This window comes from Carassius carassius, chromosome 36 (assembly GCF_963082965.1).
Source record: "Carassius carassius chromosome 36, fCarCar2.1, whole genome shotgun sequence".
NCBI lineage: Eukaryota > Metazoa > Chordata > Actinopteri > Cypriniformes > Cyprinidae > Carassius > Carassius carassius.
In genome coordinates this window covers 27,057,214-27,067,469 of record NC_081790.1, presented here as the reverse complement: position 1 = coordinate 27,067,469, position 10,256 = coordinate 27,057,214, and the positions used below count along the sequence as shown (strand labels likewise).

The 10,256-nt window shown below is 40.0% G+C and overlaps 1 protein-coding gene across 1 annotated transcript in view; it reads right to left on the bottom strand.

Moving 5' to 3' along the window:
• Positions 1–1,645: 1,645 nt before the first annotated feature.
• The window catches only part of LOC132117501 (protein sprouty homolog 4-like), a 217,603-nt gene continuing 208,992 nt past the window's right edge, over positions 1,646–10,256 (bottom strand). Inside the window, exon 3 of the transcript XR_009425763.1 lies at positions 1,646–1,661. The gene's annotated coding sequence lies outside the window, so the exon portion shown is untranslated. The remainder of the gene's footprint in view (positions 1,662–10,256) is intronic.

Genomic DNA, 10,256 nt, shown 5'->3' with positions numbered 1-10,256 from the left:
AGGAGTTCTTGTTGATGTGCCTAACTGGACGGTGAAATTGTGATGAAACAATGGTTTTGCTGGAACCACAAGCAGTTATTTCTTGGCAAGGTTGAGTCGAAAGTGATGTTCCTTCATCCAGCAAGAAATGTCTGTTAGACAAGCTGAGATGCGAGCAGCTATCGTCGGATCATCAGGATGGAATGAGAGGTAGAGTTGAGTGTCATCAGCATAGCCATGTTTCTGAATGACAGATCCTAATGATGCCATGTAGACAGAGAAGAGAAGTGGTCCAAGAACTGAGCCCTGAGGCACCCCAGTAGTTATATGTAGCGACTTGGACACCTCACCTCTCTATGATACTTTGAAGGACCTATCTGATAGGTAAGACTCAAACCACTGGAGTGTGGTTCCTGAGATGCTCAAATTTATTAAATTAAATTTAGCTTTTAATTAGACAATGCTATAAAAATGGGGTGTGCTGTCATGATTGTGAGCTTGCTCTGCAGGACTTTGGGTGGGACTTTAATACCATGGCTCCACCTCATGATCACTTCTGCACAGACTCTGGCTCCAGAGGAATCACTACTATTGTATGCAGACTTGGGCTCAAAATGAATCACTATTTTGCAGAATCAGGCTCCAAATGAACCACTACTGCACAGACACTGGCTCCAAATGAATCACTACTGTACAGACTCAAGTTCCAAATGAATCACTATTGCACAGAATCTGGCTCCAAATGAGTCTCTACTGTGTACACTCGGGCTCCAAATGAATCACTACTGTGTAGACTCATGCTCCAAATGAATCACTACTGTGCAGAATCTGGCTCTAAATGATTTACGACTGTGCAAATTCAAGCTCCAAATGAATGTGCAGCCTCCGGCTCCAAATAAATCACTTTTGTGCAGACTCAAGCTCCAAATGAATCACTACTGCACAGACTCAAGCTCCAAATGAATCACAATTGCAAATAACCGGACTCCAAATTAATCACTACTGTGTAAACTCGGGCTCCATATGAATCACTACTACACAGACTCAAGCTCCTAATTAATTACTACTGTGCAGACTCGGGCTCTAAATGAATCACGACTGTGCAGACTCAAAATTCAAATGAATCACTATTGTGCAGACTCAAGCTCCAAATTAATGCACAGACCAGGGATCAAAAAGGATCACTATTATGCAGACTCAAGCTCCAAATGAATGCACAGACAGACTCCAAATGAATCACTAATGCGCAGACTCAAGCTCCAAGTGAATCACAATTGCAAAGACCCGGGCTTGAAATGAATCACTACTGCACTGACTCAGGCTCCAAATGAATCACTGCTGCGGATACTCAAGCTCCAAATGAATCACTACTGCATTGACTCAATCTCTAAATTAATCACTACTGCTCAGACTCAGGCTCCTAATGAATAACTACAGTGCAAACTTAAGTTCCAAATGTCAGCCAAAGTCAAACACACTTACAGTAAGACCACATGGTAAAGGAGCTAACAGCAAATGCCATGTGCTTACAATTCAATATGGAGCATGAGATTCTAGATCCCAACACCAAAACCAAATGTGAAACAAAGAAAAGAGCACACATCCAAGGAGATATATCAAGACCACAGAATGTGGGTGCCAGAATCCAGTCACATAACACAACTTTAAAACATCCTGACACTCTCATACCTTACTCACATCCTACCCTACAAACATTTAACCACATTTTCTTCATGTGTACATAATCTAAAAAGATGCAAATAGCTAAAGCAGCAAAACACAGCTAAACAGGCTATAAAGCTACAATAAACACACAGGCCCATTTACTCAATGGTACGAAAGCAGTCATGCATCTCTACAGCAGGCTTCACAATTGAGGCGATCAGCAGTGAGATCTTGTGTTAGCAGTTTAATAGGAAGGTTTTACTGCTCCTCCAGAGATGCTAAACGTTGTCCCCTACTGGTGTCCTTCCTGTTTTCACAGTGTCCAGCTTCTCCTCCCAGCTTCACCTGCCGGGTGGGACAACTGTGCTGGTAATAGCTTCACCTGCTAAAGCTGTCACATCGCCAGCACGCCCCATGGTGCATTGCACCACACGTGACCTACAGCTTAATTGAATTCAATACATATGCTGCACTCAAATTAGTTACAAAGGGCCAGTTTAAAGGCAGTTCAGGCAGACCTGGGCATTGTATAAGCGAACTTGCATTACATGTATTAGTTAATGTTATATAATCAGAAGGTCGTTCAAGGTTGGTTACTAAAATTATATATATTTCTGTAAGCTCTAAAGGACTTTTTTATATCACTGTAAGTATTACATTTTGTTGGAGGCCATAAAGAGGACTGAAAGTGTTCCTGGTGGTCTGGCTGAAATATTGAGATATTATATTGCAGTTAGCTGAAAACATAAGTTAATTTGCACTGTGATTTTTACTGATTTTGGATGAGAATAAAATCACAAAATAAACTTGAAAAACATACAGTACATTTACCAAACCTGCCCATGCAATGAAAACTAGTTTTGTCTAAATCTAATCCTACAATGCACGCAAAAACAGGACTATAACTTATTAACACTTTATTCAACATTGTATAACAAGGCTAAATCTCATTTGTTTAGTGTTATGGTGAAACTAATGTTAGGGTGAAACTGACTTTCAAAGCAACACCACAAACACAGAGATGGCTTCTCTCTATTAAGCTATTCTCAACGGAGCAACCACTCCAGCAAAAACCAGTGATTAAGCTTTGATTAGAGTGATTACAGCCCAATTTGATCAGTTGGCACATCACAATTGTGTTGAATCTATTTCAGCTTTTCCTCTGCTGCAGGACCAGCTGGTCAGAGAAGAAGCCCTCTCCGGGTCTCTGAAGACAAAGCACAAGTAATTAGCAAATAACTGCCGAGATCTCATTGCAATCAAAAGACTTTACCTCTACAATATACACTTCCAGCAGCCTTTATATTTAGGGCCTTCTTATAATATTACAGATACACAGTTAAAGTTACAGTGCTTATATTTGAAGACAGCTCATCAAATCTGTTGAAAATTAAACACGCTTTTGACAGAAGTTGACCTGTCTGGTAATTTAATCAAACACTTTTCTAGAACTCTGCAAATTAGTAAGGGAGCATATTTTAACATTAAAGGGAAATTCTGTCAACATTTTAAATGATATTCCCATTCTCAGTTACTCATAGGCCTTTTTGTTGTTGTATTATACAAAAGAGAAGATTCGAAGAATGGTCATGGAACGATGTAAACACGAAGTGTAAAGCACACGGCGTAGGTGCACTCAGGCCGTGTCCAAATCCACTTTTGCTATTTTAACGATGGAAAAATGCGCGTTGTGGACCCTGTTACGGCCAGCTCGTAACCGCAGCAAAGATGGGACAGCCACACCACTGAATTAATATAATTAATATTCATTACAAAATCTAGGGGTTTACACAATACAAAATGCAGACAACGATTGATCCCAAAGCGAGGCAACCCGAGGCCAGCCGGAGATGATGTCAACTCTCCCTGCCTCCTTTCATTTTATGAAACCACGATATTTATCTCCACCTCCTAATGGAAGTCGTGGCCTAATGGTTAGAGAGTCGGACTCCCAATCGAAAGGTTGTGAGTTCGAGTCCCGGGCCTGCAGGAATTGTGGGTGGGGGGAGTGCATGTACAGTTCTCTCTCCACCCTCAATACCACGACTTAGGTGCCCTTGAGCAAGGCACTGAACCCCCAACTGCTCCCCGGGCGCCGCAGCATAAATGGCTGCCCACTGCTCCGGGTGTGTGCTCACAGTGTGTGTGTGTGTGTTCACTGCTCTGTGTGTGTGCATTTCGGATGGGTTAAATGCAGAGCACAAATTCTGAGTATGGGTCACCATACTTGGCTGAATGTCACTTCACTAATGGGAGTCAGGTGTCCTGTATCTCTGCAGTCGCCTACAACACAAGGAAAAACAAAACCAACAAATGCCAAGAAAGAAACACACCCATAACAACCCGTCTATACTAACACGCTCTTTAAATAACAAAGAAAAAAACATTGCGCCAGACTTTAGACCAGGTTTGAGTTGGTCTATGGCGCAGTCTATTTTCAGCTCCTTAAAATAGCATTGCGCCAGCAATGTGCCTGTACACACCTGTTTTTAAGGCCAGCACGCTCATGGGCGCAAAAATTAGCGCAAATGCATTCGCTAATTAAGCGACGTGGCGCTGGATGGGAAAATGCGTACGGCGGTGGACTGAAACTAGCAAAGAGACTCGTGCTGCGCGTTGCGTCATATTGTGCTGGGTGTATTATAGGGCCCAAAGTCTTCTTAACTAGGTCAAAAAGAACTTTATAGGTCAATTAATTTGATGTACTGTAATATACTTAATCATTATGGATTTTAATATATTCTATATTAAATAATATTATTAAATAATGAATTATATTTAAGCTACAATACATTTTCATTTAATTTTAACTAACATCTAATTAAGTGTCCAAAACATTATATTCAATACGTGAGCATATTCATTTTAAAGTATACTGTTTCCATAATAAGTACTGTTACTAAGTATGCTAAAGTTTACATTATTTCCACAAGGTTTTTCTTTAATTAAAATCTGCAAGAGAGATACCAAGTCAGAATTCACTTCCTGCCTGAAACCAAAGATACAACTGTCCTTCCTCTGCCTCAAAGCTATCATTTGTACGCCACATTCACACTTCTAAGTAAATACATTCAGTAAAAAAGAGGCCAGGACCTTGGCATCGGTCCTTTACCCTACACTACAGTAATATGCTGCAGACATAAGCCAGTCACTCGAGCGTGTTGGCACCTACTCACTCGCCCGTCTGTCTTCCCACCTCTACATCACGCCGCCCCCCACCGAAGCAGCCAGCCACGGACGCCTCGCTCAGGAGGATTCTGTATGCATCGACACAATCTCCTAGAGTGTTTCTCTTGCGAATAACAATACAGACGATCTAATGCATAGGAGTGGCGTGAGGGGCATGACCTCACCACAGACAGAGTGACAAGTAGGCAATCTGCAACAGATGTCCCAGGTCACATGCCATTGAAATACTGCCTGATCAATAATGGCAATAAGAGGTAACGGTGAGGGGGGCTGCCTATAGGCAGGCTTGATGGCCTCCCAATGCTGAGGGCAGAGGAACGACTCACATAAATCAATCTTGTCATTCAGGTTGGGCCGTCTCTCTGAGTCTTTGGTAATCTGGAGATGAGGCAGGTGGGGTTGTCCACCCCCATGGTGGAGTGATGTGTTTGCGCATGTGGGATGAGGCTACCAGGAAGTGCCTCTTGAAGGAGAAAGAGAAATCATGCCGAACTACATGAAGCAAGATGACTAAGAGCATGGTGGTTACTCTCAGAAATTCCAATGCATTATATATCTGCTGTAATTGCATATTTATGACGTTATAGCCTCACTATATGAGCGTCAACACAGTGTGGTGCATATTCATGCATGTGTCTTAATAGTACAACCAAGCATTTAATCTAACCTGGTTACAGCTTGGCTGTCTCTTTTTCTACATCAAAGGTATATTGTGTACACAAAGGTCTTAAAGCTATTGACTATTCTTGGTCCTGTGATGTTTTTAAATCATTTCTATCTTTGTTTGAAAAAGTCCAACATGTCAGTCTCTAGTCGAGACTAGTCTAGTCATACTTGTTCATACTTAGGTTTAGGGATTTGAACAGCCCCCTAACCCTTTGTATGAAACTTTGGAGTGTAACTCGTTCAATAACTTTAATTCTCATGGTTTGTTGATAAAAAACTTTTTAAAAGATAAATGGGTGAAAAAAATAATTAAAAGAGGGATCATAGCCAAAACTAGTAACCAGAATATCTACGTATAGGGTTGGGTGAGGGCTTTTTGTTGACTGTAGCAACCCCCCCTAGAATGTTATATTTGTAGTTCCATTTTGGAGTTGCTAATAGCGCAGAAAGTGTTCACAACAGCAATAAACACTGTGCAAGTAAGAGCTCTTATTTATGCACCATGCTAAGAAGGATAAAGTCCCTCAATATTAGACACAGGTTACATACTCCATAAACCTCATTCTTTTACATTCAGCATGTCCGTTTACTTTCGACTCTTGTTCTCTGGAAACCAAAGTGGTGATGTAAGACATATGACAGAATCACTAGACTGATAGACATCGCTCGCTACCCCGGGAAGAGCTGTGAATGCTTTATTGCCTAGTTAGTTCCTCTCTGTAAGCTGGGATCCTGTACAGTTGTAACCTTCAGATCTTTGAACATGATGGATGCTGGGACATGGGGGTGGGTGTTGGGGGTTGGTGGGTTTGTGTCCACTGTGTGAGAAACTGGGAGATGATTTACTGAGTTCTGATGCCCTCTATCTGAAGATAGACTAGACCCAGAGTGTCTGTTTTTGAACCTACGTGAGTCAGTGTGGAATACTGCACATTTTTGATGATGGTGGTGTTCTGGATGGTCCAAGGACTTATGACAGTCAGCGAAATTTGTCTCTCTCTCTCGCTCTCTCTCTCTTAATGAATTGAACCTATCTGGTTCTCAAGTTGCACTTACTGACTCAATGATCACGGCAGTTAATAGTGGTTAACAGCTCACTGGAGGGAAGGATTACCAGTGAACTGACAAAGTCAAGAAGCTTTTTCAGAGCTAATGTAGCAAAATGCAAACCAAAGGATGTGTATTAGTTCAGAAAATAAAGCTTTATTAATAGTAATGTATATATATATTTTTTTTGCAATTTTGAGCTGTCATGATTTATGATGGTGAATGTAGTTTTGTAGTATAAGCCCATTGTGACATCATCCATATAAATAAGTACTATTTTGGCAATGTTTGTAAGTAATTTTTTACAGCATCAAAATACATACTAAAATATATGTAGTAATTGCAATAATTCCGACTGGCTTCCAAAGGCTCCATAACCCTCAAGTTTTGCGTAAGGAATTATTTCTGTGAAAAGTGCACTTTAAGTGCCTGCTATAATTACTACTTAGTAACTGATAGACTCATGCAATGCTTCATATATGGAACCAGATTTTCTATTTAATGCGTATGCCGTGACACACAGCCACAAATAATGTAAATCACTGGTATGAAGCCACATATACAAGTAAAGGATTTTTTTCTTTAAGTATTTTTCACTGCTGTGATCTCATGTATTTCACCATTTCATTTCAAGTTTAAAGAAAGTGAACAATCATATGATATGCTACTGTACTAAGAATTCCAAATGTGAACACACAGGGAGATATGTGATATTACATATGTTTGTATGCATCTGTCTATGTTCTTAAACAAGGGCACAACTATGACCTCTGGTCTTCAAAGTAACCTCTACTGGGAAATCAATCAAGCATGTGTTCATATGCTTGTTCAAGAGATAGCAGAGTGACAGATAAACCCCAAGACAAACTCCTCGCAAATGATCATGTCAAATTTTTTTTTCTCCCAAGTTGGTTACATGAAAAATAACACATATGTCCAAAACATAAGGTATATCAGTACACTTTACTTAAAGCCTGTATGTATATTGCATTAGAAAATGCCTAGTAATTGCCTAATGCACCTCATAATGCATTGTACAATCTCATGAATAATTGTAACCACAAATCTAAAATATCTTAAACTGTGTTCCGAAGATGAACGGCGGTCTCATGGGTTTGGAACAACATGAGGGTGAGACATTAATGCATAATTTTCATTTTTGGGTGAACTAACCCTTTAAGTATTAGAATGTTTGAATTTTTGAATGTTAATTTGTCTTAGCCATTTACCATTAAAGACATAGAAAATACAATTAACCAATTTATATAGCATACCAATAGAGTGATATATTAATAGCGTAATAGAAAGTTATATATGATTCTTATTTTTAAAGCAACAAGCAAGATAATTTTAAAGATCTATTTCTGCCATGCCACTGGACCTTGCGCTTGGCAAAAATGTTGAGCAGTTCCCAGTGAGAACTGAAAGCACTTTAGCCAGCTGCTAACCAAGTGTCCTCAGAGAGAGACTTTCCGCTAAACTGAATTAGATGAGCGGCTGAAGAAAAGTCATGTTTTTGAGGTTACCTCATATTTCTGCTGCAGTTCATTTGTTTAAGCTCATACAAGACGTGACCTGACATGGACAATTTAATGACCTTTGCACTTACTGCTCTGTTGTTGTCCATAGTTGTGCTGAAACATGTTTAGACAGGAACGCAAAGGCGATTCTAAATCAGTTGTTAAGAGCAGGGAGCCGTTCAGAGCCCTCGGGCCACAGGCACATCAGGTCATGCAAGGACTTGTGGGTAAATGTGTTGCTCCAGTCACTGTTTAGAAGACTAAGGCTGCATCCCAATAGGCATACTTCCCTACTATATAGAAGGCAAACAGTATGTGAAAAGAGTAATATGTCTGAATTAGAAGTGTTCATAAAACAGTAGGCATAAAAGACCTACTACTTCCAGCCAGATTCTGAAATGCGCATCCAGTGTACACTTTATTTACACTCCCAGGAGGCCACAGGAAAGTTATTAATGGCAGAATGGTAGGAGTCGACGACAAGAGGAGGAATGTAGCATGTCCGGATTATATTTTCACACACATTCATATTCAGTACTGTACAGCACACTTTAATGGTAACAAAGTGATTCCAGAATAACATATTTTTTATTTATTTTAATTTTTTTGGACATTGATGAAACATCACATTTTGTGATAAAATAAATCATAAAATCATACACTGGCAGTCAAACTCTCAAAGCTCTTTAAATATGGTGATTTTATTATAAATACAATGATTTTATGGTGGACCCCCAACTTAATACATGATATTAACAACATGAATGTCAACATACAGTACTTTATAGTTATGCCACATAATGTCAACAAATAGAAAAGTCATCCAGCTATTTATTATTAAGTCAATAAATGTGTTCTTAGCCCCAAATTACTGCAGTGCCAAATATTATATTTTTACATATTCTTCAGTTATTGAATTATTATTTAATTACCTTAAACCACATGTGTCAAACTCCGGTCCTGGAGTGCTTCTGTCCTGCAAAAAGTAGCCCCAAACAGCTTCAAAACACCTGCCTGGAAGTTTCTAGTAATGCTGAAGACCTTGAAGAGCTGGTTAAGGTTTGCTTAATTTGAGCTAAAATCAGGGTGCGTCTCACTCAGCTCCCTAATTCAGTAGTCAGGTCACTGATCATCGTCGCTGTTGGACAGTGTTTTCTCTACTTCCTGTTGGCCTTCTGTAGCAAATTGTAGCTCCGTGTAGCTGTTTTTATTTGATTTTTTTCTCTAGAATCTTTATCTTACTATCACTCTCTGTTTTTTAAAGTGGTAAAATATAACTTAATTCACACCATATTTCTGATATTATCGATCAATCTTATCAGATTAACTTTGATCGTTCACTTTTATTTTATTTCCGTGAGTGCAGTACACCTGCAAAGCGTTAGCACTCGTTAGCTTGTCATTAGCGTCTTCATTCGAACCTATCGCTGTTTTCTTTTCTCCTCTCCCTTGCTCCAGTTTTTCACAAGTTCATCAAACAACCGCAGTAAGAATTTTCATCAAGCACGGTGAGTAATGGCTTCTCCTATCATTGTTTCTTGCACCTCTTGCCACATGTACAGTTTATCTATCTCTGTCGCTGATGAGGGATTCACATGTGATAAATGCAGGGAAATAGTTAGGCTGACAGAGAAGATTTCAGAATTAGAGACACGCATCCAAACTTTAATTGAGGTCAGTAAGAATGTTAGGGCTCTAGATACGACTTTGGATGCGTCTAGCTCAGGGATTCCTGTACATTGTTCGGTTCCGGAAACAGAGCCCCAGCAGCAGGGCAACTGGGTGACGGTGAGGCAGCGTAGTCGTGGGTCAAAACACCGCTCTTCTGTTCCGATCAAAACATTAAACAGGTTCTCCCCACTCAGTGATGCACCCACTGAGAAACCTGATGAAGGTGCTCTAGTTATTGGTGATTCTATTGTACGGAACGTGAATATAGAGACACCAGCCACCATAGTCAAATGTTTACCGGGAGCCAGAGCGCCTGACATCTTGGCAAATTTAAAAGTGCTGGCTAATGCTAAACGTAAATACAGTAAGATTGTTATTCATGCCGGCGCTAATGATGTTCGACTTCGCCAGTCGGAGATCACTAAAAATAACATTAAAGAGGTGTGTGAACTTGCAAGCACGATGTCAGACACTGTAATATGCTCTGGTCCCCTCCCTGCTTACCGTGGTGATGAGATG